The sequence below is a fragment of the Papaver somniferum genome, chromosome 2 (genome assembly GCF_003573695.1).
Source record: "Papaver somniferum cultivar HN1 chromosome 2, ASM357369v1, whole genome shotgun sequence".
Classification (NCBI taxonomy): domain Eukaryota; kingdom Viridiplantae; phylum Streptophyta; class Magnoliopsida; order Ranunculales; family Papaveraceae; genus Papaver; species Papaver somniferum.
In genome coordinates this window covers 3,811,470-3,833,532 of record NC_039359.1, presented here as the reverse complement: position 1 = coordinate 3,833,532, position 22,063 = coordinate 3,811,470, and the positions used below count along the sequence as shown (strand labels likewise).

General features: G+C 34.8%; 1 long non-coding RNA gene across 4 annotated transcripts; it reads right to left on the bottom strand.

Annotated features, from left to right (window-relative positions):
* Positions 1-842: 842 nt before the first annotated feature.
* On the bottom strand, positions 843-3,087 carry LOC113346698. Of its 4 annotated transcripts, none has more exons than XR_003358606.1 (4): positions 2,952-3,087; positions 2,694-2,789; positions 1,672-2,498; positions 843-1,332 (listed from the first exon to the last, which is right to left on the bottom strand). It is a non-coding gene; the product is annotated as an uncharacterized LOC113346698 (long non-coding RNA). The 4 variants fall into 4 exon arrangements; XR_003358608.1 differs by having other exon boundaries at positions 1,677-2,498; XR_003358607.1 differs by having other exon boundaries at positions 1,672-2,495.
* Between the last annotated feature and the right edge of the window lie 18,976 nt (positions 3,088-22,063).

Genomic DNA, 22,063 nt, shown 5'->3' with positions numbered 1-22,063 from the left:
AAATTTAAAGACAGATATAGTACCCACATATTTAATTGGTCGTATTATATTATAGTGTGTTAGTTAGTCGGATCACAGTAGCGTGTTTAATTAGTTGGATCATAGTAGCCGGATAGGGCCGAGGTCGGAGAAAATTTAAAGACAAATGTAGTGCCCACATTAAAATTAGTGTGTTAGTTGATCCTGACGATAATAGTCTGGAGCATATTTAGTTAGTCGGGTTATAGCAGAACGGTCCCAGTATTTAGTTGATCGTGTCATATTATAATGTGTTAGTTATCCCGGTCATAATAGCGTGTTTAATTTGTTGGATCATAGTAGACGGATAGGGCCAGGGCCTACGTCCCCAGCCATGGAAAAGGCATATGTAATGGCCATATTAAAATTAGTGTTTTAATTGATCCCGCCCATAATAGTCGAGAGTATATTTAGTTAGTCGGGTCATATCATAACGACAAACATAAGGCTATACGTGTTTAGGATAATAGATGGGCTAAGATAAATGACCCCTTAAATTCTTTTGGGACAACGAATAGCAGTAGCCCGTATCGATGCTCTTAAAAAATTAGGTTAGATGAGGAAACCTAATTATATTAAGATTAAGGTAACACATCATTTACTCATTAATAATGGATGAGTAATCACCGAGTCACAGACCCATATCCAAAGTGTAAAATTCGTTGTAAACTTTTGCCTCGCTCTTATCTCTTACGGTTGTAAAATTTAGATCGGCGTTAATAAGGAAATCATTTAATAAAGGGAGTGGGGGTATTAAGTTTCAAATTCAGATGATTTCGTTAATATTAAAGATTTTTTTTTTTTTTTTTGCCAAGTCCTTGAAATACCCCGCAATAGCCACGGCTAGGTTTAGTGGTCAGGTAAAAGTTAGCTTCCTTCTGCGCCGCGATGTAATCCACGACATAATCCACACCAGAAATACATACCTATATATTGAAAAATCAACCTTCACAGATCAACTATTCCGTGAGACTGATTTCAGGCATGTACATCCTCGCATGGTTTAATAATTTCCGTTACACAAATACATGATATATCAGATTGGTCCTGGGGTGATCAGCAGCGTCAGGAGTGTAGTGAATTACGTACTAACAAAATAATGTTATAGCCCGATATCTTTCAGGAGCTGTATTTGGATATTCTCCTAAAAGAATGGCAACACATGTTACAAAGCAAACACTTGAAGCTGGCAGGTGAGGGAAGCATTCTCTTCCAATTACGAGCACTTGTCCGTCGCAGAAGTAGGTCCAATCGTTGATGTCGTATTAACATGTAACCTCAGAGAAAGAGTTACATGACGTCCTCCCGCAAATCCTGCCATATGCATAGGAGGAGCTTGTTAAAAAAAAATGGCCCCCTGTAATAAACTTGTCATGCATATGGTGGTTTTAAACTCAATACTAAACATACATCGAAAATAATACACGAAGATTAACCACCAGTCACCAAATTGCAAACTAAACTAACATATGCAACAAATGGACAGACCAATATGCCATGTCCTCTTATTAACATACTAAATATCAGCAATTACCTCTTCTTATAGACATTTAAAATTTGCCTCCAGATAAATAATAATGGTCAGCTACCTCTGTTCATCCGTTGTAGTTAAAAGAAGTAAGGAGAATTTGAAAGTACAATTGAGTAACCAACCTTACATGCAATAAAGGAGGTCAATAAGTCCTGAATCTGACCCATTTTAGACTCCATCTTGCATAAGATGAATTTGATAACACCCCAGCCGAAACCGTGGTACTGTAACCACCTTGATCATTCTTGCCTTCCGCTTCTCAAGCGGAACATCCTCATTACGCAGTCACTATTGTGAAGATTGAACAAAAAGATGATTCACCGATGACTTGGACATCCTGTAAGCATTTAGTTTAAATGTTCTACACCTTTCAAAACCCAAAACTAACCAGGCTTTGTCCTCATGATTTATATCAACTAAAAGTCACCTTTTGTGTTGTTTTTGGAAGAAACCCCCTTCCAAGAGCATTCCTATATGCTCGAGTTAGTATTTAAGATTCCTTCACATGTTACATGGGTACTTCCTATCACTAATTTCCATTAGCAAACATGATATATAAAACATTTCGAACTTTTGGATGATGATGATTGATCTTGAATAGCCCAACATGGTAACTTTCCCCATTATGAGTCAACAGAGTCTAATCCATACCTCAGTTCCATGCTCGCGTTACTTTTCGGAATTAAATTCATTTAAAACAAATTCAGGATTTCCAATACCATACTGCAGCAAGGTTCCGTATCTACTACACAACAATCTCAAACATTATGATTTTATTTGTCCCTAAATTGGCAAATACGCAACATTTAAAACAATAGGTATATCCGTGAAAGTGAAAGCAGCACATTCAAATAATAAACGAATTGGTGATTCGTTACAAAGAGTACCTTAAGCTTTGAAATTGAACAAAGAAACGTATAATCAAAATAAAATATCCACGACCACACTGCTGAGAATAAGAAACATTAGCAAGAATCAAAACACTACAATTCATACAAACCCAAAATCTGTAAATACCAGTTAAGAAACTCATAATCAAAATCTAAACCACCAACCCAAATAATGAAGAACATATAAACTTGAAGCAAGCAATGAGAGGAATAAAAAACCTAAAAATATAATTCTAGGGTTTTTATAAATATACCTTGTTCAATCCACGTCCACGTCTTTGTTCCATATTACTGAGCGAATTGACAATCTCAGATATCGACTGGACAATCTCTTCAGTTGCGTACCCAACCTAAAGAAAACAAATCAATCAGCACCTGATATAATAAGTCAGATACAATTATATTTACGGAAACCGAGTTATATGAAGAAACGTTAATTGTAAAGAACAAAGAACTGGAGAAGATACAGGAACAAACAACTGGAGAAGATTTCAACCAAACTGTAGTCATACATGGCGAATGCATCTTATCTTATATAGAGCGTGCACAAAGACGCCAGAAACACGGATTAGGAAATCCAGTTCTATAAACGGAAATCCAGTTAAGAGACGGGATGTTCGATATTTTTTTTGGATGAAGTCGTGTAAGTATCTTCTTAATTTTGGCGTTAGGAAAGATATCTATATTAGGAAACATACTGGAATGGACGTTCGGATATATACCTCATAGAAGGGTTGATTTCGTCCAGAGGATGAGAATTTCTATGGTCAGATTTATCCGGTTATTTATAATATTTGTCGTCGTTTATCTCGTTATAAATTGGCCGATCCTGGCCATCTTTTGGTCTTTTACGGTCGATCTCAGCCGTCCTTGGTCTTGTCACAGACACACACCACTTCTTTTTATAATATAAACTGAATTATGACCCGTGTCGGACTATACACACTCGGTTAGTTTTTATAATATACACACCACTTCTTTTTATAATATATACTGGGTTAGTTTGTTCTCGCTTTTGCCGAATGTTTATATCATTATTGCATAATGTTAGACTATACACGTCACTGGTGTATGTGCTAAGATATGTATTAAGGGTATTGTGAATGTCCTTGCATTTCAATTATGAAATGTACTTAATTCGTGTTTTCTTATAATCTTTTTATTTATGCTCTGATGGATTATTATGATTGGTCAGTCATATGCAATGGCTTTTTCAATGACTAACGCTTATCTATATGGACGACATTACATCTTATCTACCTGATTTTTTTTAGTTGAGATGATGAAGTCGGGCACACGCTGATCTTGTTGATGTACTGAACTTATGTTTCATGAAACTGTTAGCTTCTGTGATACTATATTTGCAAGAATCCACTTTTGCACCAGACTATTGAGAATGCCGAGCTATTTCAACAATTTCCTTGCCTACTTTGCTGATAAAGTGAAGTGCGAATTGACCCAAATTTATCTACTGGGTCGACAAAGTAGCATCGCAGTTTCATTTGATTTGAAAATCTGAATGCCACGACATTGACAACAATGTGAATGAGGCAAAAAAATAGCCATAATTTTTTTTTTAATAATAACAAAAATAACGAAGGAAATTTTGGTCAATCGAATTCATTCGAGCTTATTTTCGCTCCAAAAGTAAAATAAAAAAGTTAACCTCATGTAGATGATAAATTATTAAAAAGATAAGATTCATGGAGAGAATTGAACACATTGAAAAGGATCAATAAATCTGCCCCTCACAACGTTTTGTTATGCAACAAAAGGAAATGATATGATATGAAATGAAATGAAACGAAGTCAAAAATAAATTAAGATGAAGTCTGACAGCAAGTTGATCACAAAAGATGAAGGTGTCAAACAATTTAAAAAGCTTCATTGGCATCGCGGCAGGTGATTCTAATATGAGTGGAAAAGAATTTTTAGGAATGCCTTCAATGGCATCGACTGGTGATAATGAAAATTTGTGACCATTTAAGATGAAAAACTCTATGTTGAAGAATATCCCACACTGCGCAACAATTAACAACAACACAAAAAACTGCTTAGACCATACTTCATAATAATATGAATTACTCCCTACTCAATACACGAAATACTAATAATATGAATTACTCCCTACTCAATGCACGAAATACAATATGTATAGGTGGGCACCTCAATTGCAACTCTCTATCACAAAACCGTGTATAGGTTATCTACCTCTCAAACTGATGGTTGTGTTGAAATCTTATCTACTAAATCAAAAAAGCACGTTAAGCACGTCAGAGATAATGCGAAAGCACTGAATTAATGTGTAAGAGATTACATGTAACTCATCTGTAAGATAACAAAACCCTGTCTACTTGTAAATGCAAGATGCGATTATGAAATGTTAACAAAATTTGGTAACAAAATATATTAACATAAATGTTAGTTACCTGCAAGCATGAGAACGAATGAGGTTGTGATGATTTTCCTTGTCATTTCCCGGTATCCGAGAGATTTCACTGATTGTTTTCTCCTCCCGAAATGGAGCTTGCACCTACCAATAAATACAAAGATATATAAATACCATCATAAAATGATGACGGAAGCTGCTTGGGAGTAAGATTATTCAACAGATCTTAGAAAATATAATAATGATTTCCCAACAAAATAACAAAGTCACCTCAATATACACAATCAACCAAATATACATTACATTGTAAGTTTCAAACTTGGATATTTATCTAGAAGTTAAAGGTCCCAAAAAGATGCAACCATTATAAGTTTCTTACATTTTCATCAATCAACACATCCAAACGCGTAACCTCGGGCATACCATTGAAGTCAACTTCATGTCACTTACAGGTGAGCCTAACACGAAACTGGCAACATTTTCATTCATCGATTTTATGAATCCGGTTAATTGTGTAGTTTTATAGTCATATCTGTTACGAAGTAGTGTTATAAATTAACCTTTAAAAGAAAAGATTGCGCATACGTATCCTCATGGCTATTATATAGGCACTATTCTAAGAAAGTGACACTAACCCAACATGAGCTTATTCCCGACTAAATGATAGGCACTTGAGAATGAGAAAAAAGATAGGGACCCGAGTCAGGTGATGTAAGATTTAGTTTTGGTCTCCTTAATTAACACCACACTCATATTTTTCCCCGACACTCATAGTTTGGGTACCACAATCCGATTAACAAATCTCGAAAGATCCTGTATATGTTTCATCAAAAATAAGAAAATATCTTATGCAGTAACAATGAGTTAAAAGAGCCAAAGAATAAGAGAAAACTTAGAATTCTGAGTGGTTGTAAACCTCCTTGATGCTCGAATAACCCACTCTTTTTATATGAAGAACATATATGATACTATTTATCATTTGGATACATTTTTATATCCATATATCAAAAGCTTACATATCTGTAAGAACATTTTTTGAGATAGGTTCGCTATCAATACCGGCAGTTTCTAGCTTCCGAAACATGTTGCATTTCAAGCATATCTTTTTGCGACCTTTTACTGGTTTCAAATGTTCCTTTCTTAAGTTCTTGAGGGTCAGAAATACCTACCATTATACAGATGAAAAACATAGCCATTAATACTTATTCTATATTAAAGAAAATAAATCCACATGTATACCAAGAGAAACTAAAGAACCAAAAGTAACAACGACTATAATGTCAGTTAGAATTTAAATTAGCTTGTATAACGATGAAAATTGAAAATGAAATTCACATACTCTAGGATTTAACAACAACCTGTTGTAATAATTTTAATGCGGTAAATAAGAGTTCGTTGCTCGGACTTGTAAAGATTTAAAAATATATACAAAAATTTGTCACGGGATCAAGAAATACTGGGACTCAGGATTTCACCAATTCTTATACTCATGCGATTCAATTATTAATTCTAGACAATTAAAGCTTATATTGATAACAAATATCGACTCTTACTTTACCAAAAATAGATTTTGTAAAGTATTATATGTAAATCATAAGCATGATGCATCAAGAATCTCATGGATTAAGCATACATCATCAGACAAAATCACAAATAATCAATAAAAATCATAATTCCATTCATAATAGTGCAAATAGTCATAAAAGAATTAAATAAAAATTACTCATGCATAAAGAATGGTTTCTTCCATCATCCCAGTATTGGGGTTTAGCTATTCATATTAACCATACACTCAAAATATTAATTTAAAGAAAAAAGTGTGATCAAAAGAGTCAAAAGTTTTAAAACAGTGGTTCTGTGACCCACAAAATGCGTCCAGAAAGAAACGATACCAAGAAGCTGCAGTAGAACAAGGACACTCCGCTGCTGCTGTTGACGCTGCAGAAAATAAGATTACTCTGTGCAGTCCGTTCTTCGTGTTCTTCAAGGTCCTCTAATGGCAGCAGCAGCAGGTGGGAATTGTTGTTAATCCTTCTTCTTCGCTCCTCTGCGTCCCAAACCTTCCCCAAACTCTTGATAAACCTTCTCTAACTTCTGTCCACCTCTTATATACTTCACAGCTCAAAGAAATCCCGATAGAATCTCTTTTTTTTTTCTTTCTTCCAAAGTCTCGGAAAATATTTCTCCTTTTCTGTTCTTCACGCGGCTTCTGGGTTTATTAAAACTGCTCAAAGCTATTCGTACGCGTCTGTTAGCTATAAACTTTCCACCAAACTCTTATCAAGACTTGAACAGGACCTAGTACGTAACTATCCAGCGTAAAACTCTCACAAAATCTTTCATAAAAATCCTTGAAACTGGACAGAACAATACATATCCTGTTTGGACTTTGATCGCTTCTCCCAGCCATTCCAGCCCAAGTTGATCGATAAAATCACTTGCATACGGTCTGTTTAGTCTTAACAGGCCTAGACCAATTGATTTCAGGGATTTAATCTCCCTCAAAACTGCCCAGAAATCCAACAGCAAATTATCAGACGTGAACTTTAGTTTTCCCGCAAAATTCCATTATTTGAACTTTGAATGTGGTGTCCCCTTAACCAGACTGGGAGTCCCTTTAGCATATGCCTTGAAATGGGGTGCCCCTAGCGATTTTTCTAGGGTGAAAATAAAACTTTTTTCGGGGTTCCTCCGAGGTATTTCTGGGGCGCTTCCGGGGTACTTCCGGTACACTGTCTACGGAGTTCCAAACGCCACATTTCTAGCCAATTTCGCCGCAAAACCTTATTTATCCAAAAACACCTACAAAAGCATAAAAGACCATAATAAGTACAAAATCGAGCACTAATAATATATACAAATGAGATATATTAGACACATAAATGTGTCTATCACAACCCTTACTTGTTACAGTTAGAATTTGAAGGATACCCACACGATTTATCAAGTTTACAAATGTAAACTTACTCCTCATGATCAGCCATATCAATCCTGAACTTCAAAATTTGGCATGTTTGGCAGCAAATACCATCTCAACCACCACATGAAACCCTGATCCTAAATTTCTTCTCCACCAGAAATCAATATATTAGAAGCCCCCCTTTTCTTTTTGAAGCTTATTCAAACCCCGTGTTTTGTCTCTCAATTGCTTTCTCCGATAATAAATTAAAATCAAACCCTTTCATAAAATTTGAAAAATTAAGATTAAATTAAAAACAATCCTGTTCCAACCTAGGGTGATAAGGAACTAATTTAACTTCTTAGTCCTTATATTGAAATCATGTAAATAAACACAGAAAATATAGAGAATCAAAATGAGCAATTGAAAGACAAACATAATCATCCTGATATCAGCAAAAATGAGTGTCAAAATGAAGAACTTAATATGAATTAACCAAAATAAGAGTTAGAATTATACCTAAAATAATAGAACCCTGAATCACCCATGTTGATCCCTCTATGCTCAGCGAAAAACCCTAATCTGAAATGGTTCGATGAGTTACCTTTTTCCCATCTTTGTCTTTGTATGTCCGTTCGTGGAATAAAAATCAAAACGCCTTTAGCATTGATGGGTAAAGAAACGCCTCTAACAATGATGAGGGAAGGTCTGCATTGATGGAAGAAAACCGAAACGTTTTTTTTTTACACACAGTTGAAGATGAATTGAGATAATTAAGCGAGTGTGAGAGTGTGATTGGAGTGTAAGAAAACACTGATAAATCTAAGCCGTCCTTTATATACCCAAACTGTATATCTCAAAACACATATTAATGGCTCAATATGGGACGTCCTTTATATGAAACTGTAGAGAGTCGTCGATGTAGTAAAACACCATTGTACCTTATAATATAGATATATATACATATTCACAGAAATACCATTGTTTTAAAAACATATCAAAATTCTTAAAAACTTGATATCTTTCAAAATAAATCCGATTTTTGTAAAATTAACATATTTGGAAATCTCTTTGAATTATCTACGTAATGAGTACAAATAACAATATTAAATTTTATCTTACGAAGAAATTCATTGTTATAAATTTTGGTTTTGTTATGTTTTCACTAGAAATTAACAATCTCAAGAAAAAAAATCTATAACCAACATAACCTTTTTTCCCCTTCAACTTCTTCTTCTTCTCTGGCCTGGATGCAGCTCTCTCCTCTAGCTAGCAGATTGATTAATTAATTTGGCCAATAAAATAAAGTGAGTTTTTCGAGACTTCAGTGGTGGAGCAGCACCAGTAGGGGTTCTAAATAAGAGAGTCTCACATCTAATACCCTATAAAAGCAGTCAGACTGTGATCAAAATGTTTATTTCTTACAAGTCGGTCCCTTTCCTTGTGCTACATAACAAAAAAAAAAATGAGACAAAACTTACCATGATGTTCCAAAAAAAGAAAGAGACCAAGATTGATTGATTTGGGAGAGGGATGGTGTAGGTTGAAATTTTGAGAAACTCTAAGTCAAACAAGTAAATGTACCTTTAGTTTTTGAAAAGATTATCATTCTTGTGTAAACCACTGTCTACACAGCTGTTGGTTGCTCTCAAAGCCAACAAAAGCAAATTATGTTTTAAAATATTGTACTATAAAAAGTATGTGTATCATCAACAAAAACAAAAGTTACTATTATGACACATTGTGTTTTCACACGTGTTGGCAATTATATTAATTAGTATGTGTATCATCAACAAAAACAAAAGTTCCTATGATGACACATTGTGTTTTCACACGTGTTGGCAATTATATTAATTAGTAGTAGTAATGTAAATAGTAAATGTATTCATATGCTATAAAGAAATTTTATATGCAATAAAAACTATTCATATATTCAAATGTAAGAAAATAAATCATTACAGTATTTCGCTTGTGTAAACAAATTTTTCCATATATGTACTTTTCTTCAACAATTTAGAAGTAGCGCAATCCGTTTATGAAAGTGTGGGTAAATGTTAATCGAAAAAACTTTAATGTGTAAAAATGAATTTATAATTTGTTATGGGTAAACATTATCTCCATTTTTTTAATACGAATAAGACTAAACACGTCTGATAATAGGTGATAGAATAATATCCAAATTCATCGACTCAACCGTAAATATTAACAAAAGATACTTGCTATTAATTAACAGCCTCGCAAGCAGCTCATTGCTAATGGCTATTTTCCAAGTAATTATATCTCATATGAAAACAATCTTCCCCTAAGGAATGATTAAAAAAAATGATTTCTCGAAACTTATGAATCTATTTTTTCTTTCTTTTTCTAATCTAGAAAGTGCTCGGTCTTTGTTCTTCATCGTTGTAATTAACGTCCATGGTCTAGCTCTCTTTTCCTTTCTGTTTAATGTTGTGTACAATAATCTGCGTACAACCTTCATCAAGTTTAGCTGGATCCAAAAGTTATTTCATCATCATCTTCATCTTTAAATTCAGGAATTAGATTTAGAGCTGAAATTTGAGGTCTTAGGTGTAGGTCGGCTTTTAACACTTTTTATCTTTTCCCTTTTTCTTTCCTGTTTAACTAATTCTTATAGAGTTCTAATTTTTGCAGGGCCTCACCAGTTCATCAAATCATGGGGGTCTTTCATTTTTGGACTCCAATCTCAACAATTCTCCTTCTTCTTTTGAGTTGGAGATCACTGAGTCAAGTTTCATCAACCAAGTTTGTAGCAGTATTGCCAGACATTCACTTAAGGATGGATTATTACAGTATGTACAAGTATTATTTTCTATATCATGTTTATGATTTAAACGATATCTCCATAGATTTTCTGATTCAGATACCGATCCAAAACCTAGTTGAAGATCTAGTTTGCTCAAAATTCAAAATTGAAAACTTTCCCTCTTCAAAGTCACGTAATAGATGGAGCCCAAGTCTTAAGACGAAACTCACTCCATTCAAAATAAATTCTGGTTTACTCAACCATTATTATCTTAATTCAAAAATAATCCCCTCAGTTTATTTAGAGAAAGATTTTTATCCGATATCAACCAATTATGGTTATAACTGCAGTATTTATATTGTCAATAATCTTTTCCATAGATCCCAACTTCACTCTAGCTCTCAAAATCTTAAGGAAATGGCCTCTTCCTCTAATAACCAAGTCACTGCTATTACTGGGAAGATGCAAAGTGCTCAGATTCGTGATATCGGTGCTAGAAATTTTAGAAAAGCAATTTGTTCGAATTTAGCAATTACCAAAGCTAAAAATGAATGGAATACCACTCTTATTGGAAAAGTCTTTGACAAAGATGCAGTTAAAACGGATACAGTAAGGAAAGGAGTCATCATACTTTGGAACAAATTCAGAGTCAAAGATGTACGTGCTTTGGATAGAAACTTATTTCTGTTCAAGTTTTTCACTGAAGATGCCATGAATTATATTTTTACTAATGGTCCTTGGAACGTCAACAAGAGTCATCTAAATCTGCAAAAATATGATCCTGTGATCCCAGCCAAGGATTGGGTCTTCAAATACCAAGAATGGGATATCCAATTCAAGAATATTCTTCCAGAACATCATTCTCTTGAACTTTTTAATGAAGCCATTCAAGAGTTAGGTGAAAAAATATCCACTGATCCTGAAGACTGCAAACCAACTTATGGTTCTCAGGTTAATGCTAGAATCAAAATCGATATTTCCAAACCTCTACACAGAGGAGGATGGTGGAACAATGCTGCTGGTGGTGTTACTTGGATCCGATTTCATTGGGAAAGACAACCGCATAATCTCTTTCCAAATTGCTTTGTGATTGATCATAATGAAGATGAGTGCTCTAATATTGCTCATGACTTAATGCTGAGAAGATTCACTAATGAAGAATACATCAACTATTTCCATAATCTTGTCGTTGCCTATGAAATGGAAATTTGTGAAGATTTAGATTTTCTGATTGAAATAATTTGTGATGCTAGCCGAAAGAAACAAGAGGAAGAAGCCAATGAAGCGGAGCAATCTGTGGGAAAAGAAACTAGGAACAATAAAAGATCTAGAACTGAAAACTCTAACGGAAATATAGTGGAAAATAATACTGAAACAATTCAATCCCCTAATCGCAATGATGAAATGGAACATGACTTAATAGAAGAAGGAGATGCAAAAGAAGAAGAGAACCCCCATGAGATGAATGAGGCTCCAAATAATCCGGTACTTCACATCTCCCTAAATATTTTTATTTATCCTTTCAATTTACATTTTAAAATTAGAAATGCTTGTAATTTTCTGTTGTGTACTCCCATTTTTTCTCATATTGTTCGTTTTTGTCCCGTACTTAGTTATAATCTTTACTTGAGTATCAAGCTAAAGTACGCTAGAGATCACCTGTTGCATCTTAACTATACTCATTCCCCTGATATTATATTTCTGTGTGAAACTAAAATCAATGATGATAGGATTTTGAAACTCACTAGCTGCCTCAAAATGCCTAATAATTGTTTTGTTCCATCTCTTGGTCAGGCTGGGGGCATTATTTTACTTTGGAAAGATGGCTTCACCTTATACATACAAAACACCTCCAGTAACATGATTCATGCATTAGTTACAAATGATCCTAGTAAAGGGGAATGGTTCCTCTCTTGTGTCTATGGTACACCATATAAAAATGACCAACCTAGTCAATGGAACTACATTAAAAATCTAAGTTCTGTTGTTCATATCCCTTGGGTTCTCATAGGAGACTTGAATATCACAATGTGTGCTACTGAAAGAAATACTCAAACTGAACCAACAACTTCTGAAGTTCTAGATCATATAAGAAATTCTGACTTAAATGATTTGGGTTATAGTGGAAATCCCTACACTTGGACTAGCAACAGTCATGGCACTGGAAAAACCAAATCTAGACTTGATAAGGCTTTAGTGAATAGTGAGTGGTTACTTAATTTCCCTGATGCCAAACTTCTACATTTACCCCAAAAAGGTTCAGACCATGCTCCCATTTTGCTGTCCATGTATAACATGTCTAGTATCTCAGGTAAAAACTAGAAGTTTTTCCAACATTGGTTGAATAATGATGCATGTAAAAATGAAATTATGTGTGCTTGGAAATCTAATCTTTCAGGTTCAGCAGCCTATCTATTATCTGACATGCTTTCTAATACTAGACATCTTCTTTCCAAATGGAGTGAATCCACTTTTGGTCATATCCAATCTAGAATCACCCAGCTTCAAGATAATCTCGTACAACTTCAGGCTCAAGATACTCATGGTAATAACACAGAAGAAGTATTACAGCTGGAAAAAGAAATTGATATCCTGAATGATATTCAAGCAAGTTTAAATATGCAAAAATCCAGAGATCACTTCTATAATGATATGGATAGGAATTCTAAATATTTCCACATCAGAGCAAATTTCAGAAGGATAAGAAACAGAATAGATTCTTTACAAGCACCAGATGGCACTTGGTGTCAAGATAGGAATTCCATTGAGTCTCTTTTGGTCTCACACTTAAAAAATATTGGTACCACTTCTCATCCAGCTGATTCTTCTCATTTCTTACAGTGCATTCCTTCCTGTATTTCTACTCAAGATAATGAGGAGCTTACTAGAGTCCCAGATGATAAGGAAATACATAAAGCCTTAATGTCTATGCAGCCTTGGACTTCTCCAGGGCCTGACGGATTCCTACCAGGATTCTATCAAAACCAATGGCATCTTGTGGGCAATGATGTGTGCAAAATGGTCAAAGCCTTCTTCTCTTCTGGATATTTACTCAAGAAGATCAACAATACAAGAATTTCCTTAATTCCAAAAGCAAAAGGAGCTCATAAACCAGAAGACTATAGGCCTATAACCATGTGTAATACAACATATAAACTAATCTCTAAGATCATTGCTCTTAGACTTAGAAAACACATGGTTAAAATAATTTCTCCAATGCAGTCTGCTTATGTTCCTGGTAGACTGATTTCTGAGAACATTTGTTTAGTTCAAGAATTAGTGAAAGCCATGAAGAAAAAAGAGGAAGAACAGGACATCTAGCTCTAAAAATGGATATGTCTAAGGACTTTGATAGGCTGGAGTGGGTATTTCTAATTGAAGTTATGAGAAAATTTAATTTTTCTGAGAAGTTTTGTCATCTCATCTTACAATGTATCAGCACTACAACTGTGGAGATTATGATCAATGGATCTCCCTCTTCTTCTTTCAGACCTTCAAGAGGAATCAGACAAGGAGATCCCCTTTCTCCCTTTCTTTTCATCCTTGCAATGGAAGCCTTTTCAAGACAGTTACTTTATCATGAGAATAGGAGTCAAATTACAGGTATGAAAATCTCCAGATCTGCACCAAAATTAACCATTTATTGTTTGCAGATGATTGTCTTTTATTTTGCAAGGCAAATCAGACTCAAACTAATAAACTGTTACAAGTTATTGAAGAATTCAGTTCCTGTTCTGGACAAGTTATAAATTTCCACAAATCTGCAGTCTTTTTCAGTAGAAATACAAGTACTTCTTGCTGTCAACTCATCAGTGGATTTCCCCAAGTTAGGGAGCTTAGCATCACTGAGGAAAAATACCTGGGTCTGCCATTCTTTGTGGGAAGAAACAAAAAAATTCCTTTCTCAAGTTTAATCACAAAAATGGAGAATGGGATAACTAGATGGTGTTCTATTAATATGTCGGAAGCTGGCAGATCGGTAATGGTGAGAAATGTCACAAATGCTATTCCAGTTTACCACATGATCAATTTCAAATTACCAGATGTTACTATCAATAAGATGAATTCAACACATCAGAAATTCTGGAGGAAAAAAATGACAAACAAGGGCAGGCCCCCTATTTCTTGGAATAATGTAAGTACACCAAAGGAAGAAGGAGGACTTGGTTTCAGAAATCTCAAGGTATTCAACAGAGCATTACTTGCAAAATCTGCATGGAAATTATGCACATATAATACATCAATGTGTGCTCTTTCTCTCAAAGCAAAGTATTTCCCAGATGGAAAGGTTTTTGATATAAAAGAGAATTCTAACTCCACTTGGTCATGGAAAAGCATCAGCTCAGAGTTGTCTTTCATCAAAAAATACAGTTGTTGGAACATTGACAATGGCCAAACTGTCTTAATCTGGAGTTATAGATGGATCCCAGAGTTATTAACACCACCCACTCCAAAACCTGGTGTCAACAATTATCAGAATTATAATCATGTTTCTCAACTTTTTTCAACTTCAGGAGGTTGGAATTATTCTCTCATTTTCTCTCTTTTTGAAGCTCCAGTTGCAAGATTAATTCTTAACATCACAATTCATTCTCAGTATGAAGACAAATTGGTATGGACTTTGGAGAGAAATGGAAACTTCTCAGTTAAATCAGCATATAATAAGATGTTTCAAGAGCAAAATGTGAATCCTACAATTGGACAAAGGATGAAAGCTATTTTCAAGAAGTTATGGAAGCTACCTATTCTGCCAAAGATAGCTCAGTTTATCTGGAAATGTCTTAAAGACATTCTACAAACCAGAGATAAACTAACTTATGTGATTCAAAACGGTAATTATGGTTGCCCTTTCTGTGCTCAAACTCTGGAAAATTCTTCACACTGCATTCTTCATTGCAATCTCTCTAAAGCAGTCTGGTTTGCAGTCTTAGGAATCCATATTCAGGCTGATGCAAACTTAGTAGAATGGTTATGCAACTGGTTTGACGTGCTTTTTTACATCAGATACAGGAGGATCATCTTTGCAAAATAGCAATAAATGCATGGTGTATATGGTCTGCACGGTGTGATAATGTGTTCAAAGGGTGGAAGATAACTCCAGACACAATCATTCATCGAAGTAAAAAAGAAATAGAGATCTTGAAGACAAAACAAGAAACCTCTATACCTCCCATTCTTAAACAAAATAGATTAAATCTGCATTGGAGTCCCCCTCCTATAGGAATTCATAAAATTAATGTAGATGGTTCTTTTAATTACTCTTTAAAAACAGGTGGGATTGGTCTAATCTTACGTGATTTTGCAGGTACTCACAGGGGATCCAAATGTATCTTCCTAGAATCAGCTCTGAGTCCAGAGCAAGTGGAGTGCAAGGGATTACGAGAAGCTATAAAATGGGCGGAAGATATGAGGCTAGATAAGGTAGTTTTTGAAATGGACTCTCAATTGGTTGCTGATGCAATAAACAACAAAGACTTCAATGTAGATTGGAGAATTCGTTTTTTAATCTTAGATATTAAAAGAATTCTTAAGAATAATGTTTCCTGGGAATGCATTTATGTACCAAAGGAAAAAAAATAAGGTTGCAGATAGATTAGCAAAATTAGCTAGAGTTTCTTGCTTAAGTAGTGTATGGATTCTGTCCATCCCTGATGACATCTTATTTCAACTAAATGAGGATGCCAATCATGTAATCTCTGACATTTAATCAATGAAATTTCCAGCTTCAAAAAAAAAAAAAAACCGTAAATATTAACATATATTTACAATCTCGCTCAAGAAGGTGTGTTAGAGTGAATGCTCGGTTGAACCTCTATATACCTTGGTATATCAACTATTTCTTAGTTTTGCCTATTAAAGTTAGATTCATTTTGGAATATATTAGGTAACAGAATCTTAGTATTTTCGAATTTACTCAAAAACAATGAAAAATTGAAGATCACACGAACACATCAATTTGAAGAAACTTCATCGGGGTAAGTAACGAAGATTGGCCTTTCTTTTCGGGCTCTTTTCCATTCTTCTTTTCCAAAATGTAGTTACCTAAAATCTGAGAGAGGCTAGAAGTGGGATTCTACGGTTTCTGAAAGTGAGTTTCGGGAGGTTGAGCACGAACAGTCTTCGCCTAAACCACGCAAAATGGTCGTTCAAAGGATGCTCCAGTCACAGGGAAGAGATTTAGGGCTGGTCTTAGGTAGGGAAGGAGATGAAGAGAGAGATCAGAGAATTCTAGTGTTTGAAGAAGAATTACTCTGAGAGGTTATGAGACAGATATGTCTTAGCTTGGAGAAATAAATGACCTATTTATAGATGAATTCTCTAATCTCAGGTCGGTGAAGATAAGGATTGATTTCCGTGCCGTGCGAAGCAATTCTCCCGTCTCTTCAGGAATAAATAAAGATAAAATAGGTTGAGTTTATCTCATTATTCCACCGCCTTTACTCTCTTATGTGGTGAGAAATATCCCGGGTATTTCTCACATGTGTCGTAGACCGCCAGACCAAAACCCTAACTGATATCCCCCTATTTGTGTGAAGCTGAGTCAGCCTTTGTGATGATGTGTTGAGAGAGAAATATTCTCTTTAGCCGAGTTGGCCAAGATAGAGAGATATTCTTCTATTTGTGAGAATTACTAGGATGAGTCACGTGAAAAGGCATGGAGTGCCTCAGGAATCGTGTACAGAATGTGAGAGGATCTTAGGTTGAGCTCCATCTCTTTATGGTCGGTCACATTTGTCATGTGGAGACCGTATTATTTCTTGTGGGTCCCTTTGTTGAGAATGCGGAGCTCAAGAGAGCTTATACACATTTTTTAATAGATTTGTACAGTTCAAGCTCAATTTACTAGCCATGAGTGTGTTTGAGAGACTGATAAATAGGCTTGAGCCCTATGTAAGACGTGTACCTATCACGGAGAATATTCGGACATGTCTGATATTTCCCGAGAGATTTGAATCTCACTGAGATTTTGCGGAGAGATTTGAATCTCTCTGGGATTGTGAAAAGATGTGAATCTCTTTGAGATTTTGTGGAGAGATGTGAATCTCTCCGGGATTTTGAGAAGAGATGTGTATCTCTTTGAGGTATTGTGGAGAGATGTGAATCTTTCCGGGATTTTGAGGAGAGATGTGAATCTTTCCGGGATTTTGAGGAGATATGTGAATCTCTTTGAGATTTTGTGAAGGGATTTGAATCTCTCTGAGATTTCACAGAGAGATTTGAATCGACTTGAATCTCTCCGAGATTTTGAAGAGAGACTTGAATCTCTCCGATATTTTGTAGACAGATTTGAATCTCTCCAAAATTTTGAAGAGAGATTTTGCAGAGAGATTTGAATCCCTCCGATATTTTGAAGAGAGATTTGAATCTCTCAGAGATTTTTCGCATAGAGATTTGAATCTCTCCGAGATTTTGTAGACGAATCAAAATTTCTATGAAGAGTTTCTTAACAGATCTGAATCTCTTCGTGGTCAACTGGGACTCGTCTTGGAGAGATAGAAAAGGTTTTGTATGCCCGATTAATGCCTCTGTGAGACTTTGTCTCACTTGTCTTTTACCAGCGTATCTTGCATATATGTGCTAGGAATCAACTGTATGTCCATATGATAAGGCCAACAAGACCAGTGTATCTCGAAAGTGTGTTCTAGGAGTCTGTCGAAAGGGCCCGGAGGCAGAATAACCAGCATATCTCGCGGGGATGTCCTGGGAGTTATTCAGAAGCCTCAGTAAGTCGATTCAGAGCCTAGAGAAGACATGACCAGTGTATCTCGCAATGATGTACTGAGAATCAGTCCTCTATCTCAAATATGGTGAGTCGTACTTACAAGAGATATGTATATCTCCGATCTGGGTCATAAGTCTGTCGGGGACGTATTTACGCATCTACAGAGCCTACATGACCAGCAACATCTCGTCGAGGATGTATACTAGGAATCGTGGCATCACAATCAGCTGCATCTCGCGAAGACATGCTGGAATTGTTCTGGTTCATAAGTCTACTGGGGACGTTTTACGCTCTACATAACATACGTGACCAGCAATATCTTTTCGAGGATGTGCACTAGGAGTCACGTCATCACGACCAGCAGTGTCTCGCAGGGACGTATACTAGAAATCGTGGTTAAGAATGCCTTGAGGACCAAGGGCTTAATCTCTCGTGAGAGTGGAATTTCTTTTATGGTCTTGAAATAACATTTTTTCCCCTTATCCAAATTTCACCATCTACAGTAAGTTTTTATGTTGATAGTTTCCTACTGATGTTATTCACTCGCTGGAGTTCATGAACTCAAAAGTTTGAGTTTGTGAATCTACTGCTTGTATAACTTAAAAATAAATAAAGTAGGTGAGTTCGCGAACCTATTGTAGAGAATTTCTTCTGAGACTTTTTTTACATTTGAAATTTGGAACCTAAAAGGTTGAGTTTGCGAACCTAGTGAAGAAATTTTCTCCCGGGACTTAATGTTATTCAAGTTTGCGAACCTTAAAGGGTGAGTTCGCGAATCTAGTACAAGAAAATTCTATTGTGATTTTTTGAGCATTTGAGTACGCGAACCTAAAGGCTTGAATATTTCTTATAACTTTATTTACATTTGAGTTTGCGAACCTACAATGATTTTTTATTTTATTTTCTCTCTTATGAGTTCACGAACTCATTACTTGATCTCACCGACCTAAAACCTTAACGTCTCAACCTAATACACTATCGGCTTTGGGTTCATTCATTATATTTCGTAATTTTCAAGGATACCCTTTCACACGCTTATGAATTGTTTTTTATTAGGTAATTCCTTTGTATGAAAAGTTTTGAGTTCTTTCTAAGAATTTATATAGCTTGAGATTCAAACTTTTAGATATTCTTTTATACAGTTGCCTCTTTGTACACATTGTCTATTCTTAGTAGTTTGGAGTTATCTTTGGTAGTAACTCTTTTCATAGAATTTACTTGAGCTAACAATTGTATACACCAAGAACCTCATTGCAAGTCTAACTCTTACCAAAAACATATTTTTGGTATCTAAGGAAACAACTTAGATTTAGTAATCGAGAATTAACTTTGGTTGTAAAAAATTCATTGTTACACCTTAAGCAACCCATCCTTGATTGATTATTATACAATACTGAAAACTCAATCCTTACACGCTTGTGTATCTTGTTAAAAAATTTGTTCTCGAAATATTTGAGATGTTCATGATATAAATTTCGAATTTGAAAGACTTTATCACAGGTACAACATATCTTCAAAAGATAGGTAGCTTCTTAACGTGTATTTTTATTTATTTTGTTAGTAATTCTTATTTATTCTAAGGTCCTTCTCTTCTAATATAAGACCTTTCAAGAATTACTGATAAAATAAACTTGAAATACGATTAAGTATAAATTTTATCTATTGAAATCATTTTTGTAAGTTTTCCACAAGAATTCATTTTGGTTATTGATCAAGATTGATATTCTTGTGTAGATAAATGATTAGGTGTCTCTATAACTTTTGAAGAGAACAAACCCTAGTCTTAGAGATTTTGATTCATCAAATCAGGGAATATATTTATGTCCCTCTAATCTAGCATCAGAAAGGAAATCATCAGGCATCGTGTTGGAGAAGGGGTAGCCCTATTCTTCACGATGAACTATGGAGAAACTCTTAGGGATGTAAAGGACATCAGCTACGGAAATCAAGTGCCATGTTCTTGCTAGAATTCAGAGACGTATAGGCATAACTACAACAAAGCAACTTGGATGGTTTATTATTTCTCAATTACATTCCAGACTGAAGTCTTATAATACATTGTATCTTCAAAATGGGCGAGAACCCGAGGGTTTTCTGCTTTGCAGTTTTCCTTGTTACAAAAATCTTTGGTCTGTGCTTTGCTTTAATTTTTGTATCATATCGATTTTATCTTTATAATAAAAAGTACAAACAAGCTGTACATTAATCAACCTTTGTGATTCAAGAATATTTTTCTGAGATTAACCAAGGATTTTCTTGTTTGTTTTAATCCTGACTAAATTTCACGCAAGGAATTGTCTATAAGTTCTGAAACGAAAAAGTTGATGGTATACTTGGTAGTCTCCCCTCTTCAATGTGAAATGCTAGCAAATAATGTAAATATTGACACAACATTGGTAGTTATAATGAAACCAAGGATAAACCATATTCATTTATGAATATTGCTGGATTACTTCGATGACATTATGTAGTTGTTTGACTTTCACTTTTCTTTCGTGTTTATAGTTTGGAGTCTTTTGATAGTGTATACTAGGGTTTCCGTGCGCGACAGAATGGGAGAACCTGCTTAGACTTAAAATTTCGTCAAGATATTCAGAATTCGGCAATAAGCATATATGAAAATTACGAACACATTGGATGATCTGCTGAGCAATGTATGTAGATGCGAATTTGGAAAAAATTCATACAAATTTTTTAATTTTAATTATCAAAAATGACAAGAGCACCTTCAGTATCTTAACTTGTTATAATAATATGTAGAATAGTTACATCAACGTCGCAATGCGATCATAACTAGTATACATCGTGTAGCGATTAAGATTCTGCGTTCTAGAGAAACCTCTATTTATAATGATGAAACATGCTAGATTAATTAAGGTTCAAGCAAATTTTCTTGTGATCAAATCAAGTTCGTGAACTAGTTTCCATGTTTGAGCATTATTTTTATCATTTGCAAACTAAAGCTCTCAATATAGATTGATTTAGAAAAATGGAAACCATATAAGCATGCGAGAAGTTTGTGTTGTAATACAAAGAAGAATGTGCACTTGTGCATCTCGATTAAGGAACCGTGCATAAAAGTTAACTCACGAATAACCAAGTATGAGTTCGTGAACCACCAAGCAATATTTGAGTTCAGTAACACCCCAAAATAAGCCCGTTCTTGAATTAAGAAAAGTAATTCGCGAACTCAATATGTTTGAAATGTCCAAGAACATACCTAAAAGTGCATATGCAAAATTTCAAAAAGTATCGAGTAACACCTTGAAATTGCAAAGTTCACAAACTGAAAAATCAGTTTGTGACTATTTGTGCACCTTGGAGTTCGGTAACATTAATAAATTGCATAGTTCACAAACTATAAACTCAGTTTGTGAACAAAGGTACAATTTGACGTTTTTGGGCTTATAGTTCACAGATACATTTTTTTTAACAATAAAAATTATTCTCAACATCAAAAGTGATAGGACTTATGAACATAAAACGCTTGAATTCGTGTTTCAAGAATTCTCAAGTACAAGCTTGAATTCTAAACTTCTTATGTATGATTCATCATATACTAAATCCATATGGTATTGTTTTAGAAGATAGAATGGTAGGAATACAAATCAGTAAATAAGATAGTCAGTCTTCACAGATCTTTGTTGGCAGATGTCTTCGTTGTTCTTCAATCTTCGAAGATATAACTACCATGCTCTAATCCTAATTTGAGACTGGCTTTTCTAGGTTATAAATCATAATACAATTTTAGTCATCTAACACTGAAGACAAGCTGACATACAAATACTTTTTGTTTTAACCAAGCGATGCTCTAACACGGATCTCGATTTCAAAGAGTTGATACTTATA